General features: G+C 48.4%; 1 pseudogene; it reads right to left on the bottom strand.

The window, feature by feature from the left end:
* Positions 1-983: 983 nt before the first annotated feature.
* Positions 984-6358, bottom strand: LOC147005698 (transcriptional adapter 3 pseudogene; annotated as a pseudogene).
* Between the last annotated feature and the right edge of the window lie 1375 nt (positions 6359-7733).

The raw sequence follows: 7733 nt of genomic DNA, 5'->3' as shown, positions 1-7733 counted from the left end.
TAAAAAGAAAACAAGAAAAGGCATATGAAAGAATAACAAGCTAGAAGAAGAAAAGAATAAAAACATTACTTTTCAATTCAGGGAGAAACACAGGAAGGCAGGGTTCTCCATTCCCTCATCTGGTTTCAGAAACTGCCATGTTTGTGGACTCCCACGGTCAAAACCTGGTTTTAATGTCAGCTGCCCACTGACACCCTCCACCTGGACCTCACAAAGGAAGAACTCAGGACCTGGGAGCCTCCCTCCTGCAGCTCCCACAATCCTCTTCTGGTGATCACTGGCCTCATCAGCCTCACCTTGAAGGGCATCTTTGACATTTCTGGTCTCCACCCACATCCTGTTAGTCAGCTTGCGCATGTGGGATGCCATGTCAGCCTCTCCATACACCTGTCCCACGTTCCATGGCCCTCTGACTCAGCCTTCCTCCCTATTGCTGCTGGGAGCTCTGCTCAGCACTTTCTGGGTGCAAGGCTGAGTCATCACCCCTGACATCATGCCACCATGACACACCTCAGAGAATGTGATGTTTCTCAGCACCTCAAGACCAATGTCAAAGTCCTAAACAAGGCATTGCCCATCCCTTGATGGACTATCCACCTTTCTCCCCTTGTGGGGTGCAGGTCCCAGATACCAGAAATTCTTTTGGGTTCCCTCATGTCTTTTGACTTCATGTCTCTGTATCTTTACTTAAGGATTCCATTGACCTAAAATATATCTTTCATTTCCTCAATCTTCTCTGTATTTTCCACACCTCACAAGTGTACACAACTCATCCTCAGGTCCCCTCTCTTCCTGCACATATAACTTCAGATCCCTCGGCTGTGGTCAAGCTCAGGACTGTCCCCATTCACATAGAACATCTTCAGGGCCCTGTGCTTGCACAAAAAGTCAGCAAGCACACATGGACTGTCTCTACACACTGGGATCCAAAGACTCAAGGTGAGTAGAACATAGCCAACCCTGACCATGCCAGGTCTTCCTTGCTAGTGGTGGGAGCAGGAAAGGAGCAGACACATGGACTGCTCAGAGGAGCTGGTGCTCAGCATGAGAACCAGGAAGGGCAGGTTAGGCTTTGTAGTGTTATTGTGTACCCTGAATGCCTTCAGCTTGTCCTGCTGTTTGCACAGCGCAGCAAGGACCTCAGCCTATGAGTCCTCAAGGAGGCTGGTCCTCAGACTCCAGGAGGCCCTGGGCAATCAGCAACTCATTGATAAAGCTCTCCAGGGTCTTGGCATGTGTTACACCGAAGGACTTGTTCGGTTTTCAGGGAGAGGCGCTTGCTCCATCAGCCCCTGATTCTTTCCCAGACATGACAGGAACAGCAGAGTCCTTCATAGGGGAAGTAATATTTTCTTCCACCAGGGCCTACAGCAGCCCTGGCTGTGTCAGGGGACCAAAAGGTCATCCATCTTCTGGCTGCTCATGCTGGACCTCACACTTCCTCAGTAGGATAGCCACATCTTTTGTATCCAGTTCAGTCCTCGGTCCCATGAGGCCTTCCTTCTTGTCAGCCATAGCTGTCCATCCTTCTGCTCCTCTAGCAGAGCCTCCTGGGCCTATCACTGGGAGTAGTGTGTCCCCAGTGTCATCTTACAATGTTCAGCTTTATCTTCATGGCCCTTATGAGCTCCACTTTTGTTCGTATCTCCTCACTGGTGATGTCAGCACAACAGGGCTCCACCGTGGCCCAGAGCGTGTTGGGAGCATCATTCTTGGGAACCCGAGGCATCTCAATTGGGTCATCAGTGAATTCGTGTTCTTGGATCTTGGGCTGAAAGTTTGTGGATTTGGGTCATCCTGAGGTAGGTTCTGACCCATGTCCTGTCTTCCCTGCCAGTTTGGGACTTCCTGTATCTGGGGGGGGGGAGGGAGTCAAGCTCACGGTCTCAACCCAACTTGAGTACATGCAGCTGCCTGTTTGCACAAGACAGCAGAGTCTCAAGCTCCATCTGCAGGGTGTCCAGGTCCTCAATATCAGTGCTACCCTCCTTGGAGCAGGCCAGCCCTGCCATGTGCTGGGGTCAGACCTTCAGGTGGTCTACAGACTTGAAGTCATGAAAGCGCAATGAGCAGTCCTTGAGCTCATGTATGGCCCAGGAGATGGGCCTCTCCCTGGAATGTTCTGAAGGTTAAGAGGTGATGCTTGGCACAGAGTGGGCAGATAGTGTGTTTTCTTACTAAAAACAACACAGAATTCCAGACTGGTGCATTTTCCCCCAAATTAAAATTTTTCTAATGGGTAGTTCTTCGTTTTTCCCCTCATGTCATATCAGGTTTTCTCCTTTGAATTCTTTCAAGGTTTTCTATTTGGCTTTAATGTTTTCATAATTTGTATTTGTGTGTATTGAAGTGTTGATCATGGTTGAGGGTCTCTGGGTTTCCTGGGTGTGTGGATTTGTACCTTTAACTATTTCTAAGGAGTTACACAGGTCCTAACCCTTCAGGGATTTCTGTGCCACTTTCTCCATTCTTGCTTCTAGCTTTCAATTTATTTCTGTTTGAAACCTGGCCTTTCCGCACTTCTCTGTAGTTTGCTGTGTTCTGAGTTTATATTTTTGAGTTTAAACTTATACGATGATTCCTTTGACCCAGTTTCGCATTTCACTCATACTCCGAGTACACTCGTTCTCCAGGAAGTCCAGGTGAGGAGTTCTTTGTCTCTGCTATTCCAACGTGCAACACCTCCACTGAAATTCCCTCTGTGTTCTGCACATTCTGCCTTCCCCAACAAAGCCTTTGACACAGCAACCATGCCTGTGCTAAATCTCCACCATGCTGTTATGTTAGCTATGTTTCACGTTGCTGTGACCGAATATCTTGCAGGAGCTCCTTAGGGGAAGACGGTTTGTTTCGGTCCTTAGGTTGAAGGTACAGACCACCATGGAGCAGAAGGTGTGAAGGTGTGACTGCCACTGCGTGTGCCTGAAGCAGCTCTTCACAGTGTGCCCACTGTCAGGAAGCAGAGAGAGAGGGGAGAGCTGGCTGGCATGGGGTAGATCAGAGTGCATTCAGAGCAGATCTCCCTCCTCAGTGAGACCTTGCTAAAAATATTCTCACAGACATTCAGACGTGTGCCTTCCAGGTAATCTTGGTTTTTGTTTGTTTGTTTTGTTTTGTTTGTTTGTTTAGGTTTTTCGAGACAGGGTTTCTCTGTATAGCTCTGGCTGTCCTGGAACTCACCCTGTACACCAGGCTGGTCTCCAACTCAGAAATTTGCCTGCCTCTGCCTCTCAAGTGCTGGGATTAAAGGTGTGCCCCACCACTGCCTGGCCTTCCAGGTAATCCTAAATGCAGTCCAGTTGACCCTGGTGACTGCCTGCTGTAGATGCTCTCAGGATGAGTCAGTCAGGTGGTGCTCTGGGTACCTTAAGCTTGAGGTCACAACTGCACAGTGTTTGCCCATGGCTGCTATGGGCAGAACAGTAAGGACTGATGCAAACAGCCTGCTATCTGCCTGCACCTACCCTCAGGCTTTGCCACAGGTACCCTGCTGCAGGTTCCCCACACTCAGATTCATCTCCCTTGGATTTGCCCTTCTGACCCTTGGTCTCTGAGCCTTTGTGGCCTGCAGCCTGACTCCTCCACTGCAGGCTTCATTAAGATGTGAGATGCTGGGCTTCTCCTGTTGATGGGCTCTTGAACAATCCTCCCAGCTTTCCACAGCTTGAAGGAAAGCTTTAGTGTTATACATTACATTCCTGGCTTATAACCAGAACCTGCCAAAGACATAAGGAGTCCTTAGGTGTAAGAGGGCCCCAAAGCCATTCATTGCTCATTATGTATGCACTGGGCCCAGGCAGATATGGGCCCCACCCCTCCCCTCACTCAGCAGGGTGCCATTACCCTAATCTCTTTACTCTGGGGATGGCAACTGCTTTCCCTTTTGCAAGTCATGGGGCCTTGTTCACATTGTTCTCTTTTCAAGTGTCATTTGCGTGGAGAGGCATTCCTCAAATAGAATTGCTGTGACCCAATACAGAGTCCTAGGTTGCTTCCTCCCACACTCATACACACCCACCCGTGCTCCTAGAACTTGAGCATGAGTGTGTGTTTGTGACAGTCACCTCAGGGAAGTGGGAGGTGCGTGGAAGGAGGACAAAATTAGTCCACTTCCCTGCTATGCCCCCAGTACCCAGCTCTTCTTAGGCACAGGACACATCAAGAAATCCTTTAAAACATGCACAAACTTCTTTAAATCAGTTCCCCAAAGCAGCCCACAGGAGCTACTCAACCAAGAAGCAGTTCATCTGTGAGGCTCAGGCTAAACAGCAAGGGATATCTGGCTTTCCACTTTTATAAACCCACATTGACTGTGTCTACAGTGGCTTAGGGATCACTCTCAGGTTCACCCCAGCTCTAGTGTCCAGATGAAGCCAGCCATTTATCTCTTTGGGTGCTATAGGGCTGTGAAGCCATAACTACTCCATCCTGTAATATGGCACAACTGCAGTCCCAGAAAACGTACAAAAGGTTGGCCCATGGCACATGTGATCCACTATAACTGGGTTCAGGGAGACATGGAGCCACGACTGTCTAGGTTGCATCCTAAAGATCCCACTGACTGGGATTAACACCTGACTTCCTTCACTTTGACCCAGCCCATAACTGACTTTCAACCCTGTTCCAAACCTGTGTCAGAAAGTTGTTAGAAAAGTATTCGGTTGCAGTGGTGGTTGACTTTGGCTGTCAACTTGAATGGAGCTGGTGTCCATTAAGACAGTGGTTCTCAACCTGTGGATTGCAACCCCTCTGGGGGCCAAATGAGCTTTTCACAAGGGTCTCCTAAGACGGTCTGTATACCAGACATTTTCATTATGATTCACAACAGTAGCAAAATTAGTTATGAAATAGCAACAGGAATAATTTTATGGCCAGGGGTCCCCACAGCATGAGGAACTGTATTAAATGGTCGCAGCATTAGGAAGGTTGAGAACCACTGCTCTAAGAGATGTACCTCTGGATGGATCTGTGAGATTTATTCAGATCAATACAAAGAAGGCTGAGGGCCATTTTGCCTGCCTGTCTTTGCTTCCTGCTGGTGAGTGCATCTGCTCTATTGCTACTCCCATAAAAGCCATTCTTATTGACATCAGAGGGTTCGTCTGCTTTCAAATGTCAACTGAACACCATCAACTCTTCAAGAATCTTCTAGGCCTTTCAGGGTCAGATTGAAAGTGGCGAGGTACCCAACCTCATCCGTTCAACAACTACTGGGTTCTCAGCCTCTGCAGTGCACAGACAGACATTGCAGGACTCCCAGACTCTCTTATAAATCCTGTTTGTAACTCACTCTTTCAGGCCTCCTCCTATCAAGAATCCATGTCTGCAGCACAGACCATCTGATGTGGAATATAACATTTCTGTAGAAACATAGCCGTCAGGGTTCTGGCTTTGTGTCAGGAGCCCTTCGGGTTCTGGCTTTGTGCCAAGTCTCGTGTGGCATGCTGCTGCTTGTCTGGGTTCACGTTTTTGGACTTCTCCTGATGGTTGTGTACTGATCTCCTTTATTCTAATCTGGCTGCAGGGAACTGGTCCCAGTGTGGACTTAAAGTCTTTCATGATACTTACAATGGACCCTGTATGACTGCAGCTGACCTTTTCCATTTCTGCTCTGTGATCTGGTATTGATCTCTCCCTGGAGCATGCCAGGTGAATCCCAAGGGCCTAACTGAAGTAGACCACCACACATTGGTACACATCCCATACGTGCGGCTCCATATTCTGTATCCCTAGCACAATGTCCTGGAGTCAGTGTTTGCTAAGCCCTCCTCTACCCCACGCTTTCCAAGGGAAGTCTGTGCCAAGAGGAGATGAAACCTTTCTGGGGACCCTGGCTTGGAGATATCCATCCATTGAGTGTCTCTTATGTGCACGTAGAGGCTATCTGAGGCTCCCAGCAGCCCAGTCAACTCTGGAATGCAGCCAAACACCACTGGTCTGGGCTGTGGATCTGGGTGCAGTAGCAAATCAGAGCAGCCTGGGCAGGAGAGATTAGGAACACAGCTTCTTCTCACTAGCAGAAGAAGCACTGGCTGGAAGCATGACATGGTAGCTCCTGCTATCCAAGGAAAGTCAAGATGATTCACACAGGCTAGCCCAGGTTAGCCCAAACATAAGATGGAGAGAGAGAATATAACTTTCTAGGTTCCTCTCCCTGTGAAGGAGGGCCATAATGTTCCATCAGGGCCTTGTCTATTCCTGTAAAGAAACACTAAGTACTCCAAACTAACTGTGTACAGAGGAGAGCCAACAGGCAATGTCTCCTGTCAGCATCTGCCCAGCTTGCCCCCAGCCCAGCGCTTCAGCTCCCTCAATGCTCCTGGGTACTTCTGTTTATATCTACGACAATGATCCCCATCGTGTTACGCACACGCACATGTGCATGCGCACGCACACACACAAACACACAAGGATGTGTTCCGAATGTGCCTGCCTGCTTTGCCTTGACCTCGTAAAGACCCTGTGCTTGAAAATGCTGGACCCATAGCACAGAGCCATCCATCTCTCAGATGACAGGAGTTGGAGGAATTCAGAGCCAAAGCTGTTAAGTCTTAGGCTGGAAGAAAGGCTACAGAACACCCCTCCACTCTGACTGGAAGCTGGAGGGGCTCCCCATCCCCCTATCTCCAGGTACAGAAAGGTGGTGAGTGTGGGGCTGGTGGAGAACTCAGATTCTCTTTGTTATCTCTGAGCCCTTCCATGTATGCTTTGCAGAAGGAGGCTGGATGTCTGGGGATACAGAACAGCTTTCCTGTGACTGGAGTCCTGAGAAATCAATTTCTGTACCACTCATAGTCCCTCTGAGGTTTATTCCGTTCCTCTACTTGGCCAGTCTTCAGAGACACTCCTCCTGCTCCCGAAGGAGAGGTAAACCTCAGGTGGCTTTTGGGCTCTGCTGGGAAGGCAGATTGATGGACAGTTATGCGGGATACAAAAGCAGTCAACCCAGGAAGGATGCAGCCAAGCCTGGAGCTGCTCCATCCTCTTGTAAATGAGACCTGAGGGATTACAAGATTTCCACAGGCTCAGAACTTCTCCAAACAGCTCAGAAATGCCCCCTTTATCTTTCCATCCTACACTGGAAGTGGGGTTTGCAAAGCTGAAGGAGAAGAAAGAACACCTCAAATACATGTAGCTTGAGGAACACATTCACACTGCTTTTTAATTAGTTAATGTTTATTGTTAATAATTGTGTTAACTATTAATAATAATTGTGTTTGATGAATGTGCAAATGTGGGAGTATACATGCCACAGAATCCAGGTTGGGGGGGGACACAGGACCACTTTGGGGAGTCAATTCTCTCCTTCTTTCCACTGTGGTGAGACAGAGTCTGATTTCTTCCCTGCTGCATACACTGGGGTAACTGACCTGTTTGCTTCTGGGCTCATCTCATGATAGGAGTGCAGAAAACACAGGTGGTTCTCTATGTGGGTTCTGGGGATCAAACTAAGGTCCTCAGGTTTATGTGGCAAGCGTTTTAATCCACTGAGCCATCTGGGCGCATATTAATTACCCATGTACCTTTGCAGGACTGGAATTTTCCATAACAATTCTCATTTCAAATACTCTATCTCCTTGCTCCATGTATGTGAATTCAGACTAGAATGTATCCCCTAGTATAGATGGCTACTGACCTGATCTCTGCTACTGTCAGGGGTGGAATGTTAAAGCTTACCTCCTGTCCTCAGAACATGCCAGGTAAGAAGGTGTGTGTCCATAAGCTTGTTTGTC

Source organism: Mus caroli, unplaced genomic scaffold (genome assembly GCF_978045245.1).
Source record: "Mus caroli unplaced genomic scaffold, Mus_caroli_1 scaffold_2, whole genome shotgun sequence".
NCBI classification, from domain to species: Eukaryota; Metazoa; Chordata; class Mammalia; order Rodentia; family Muridae; genus Mus; species Mus caroli.
This window is presented reverse-complemented; position numbering and strand designations above follow the sequence as displayed.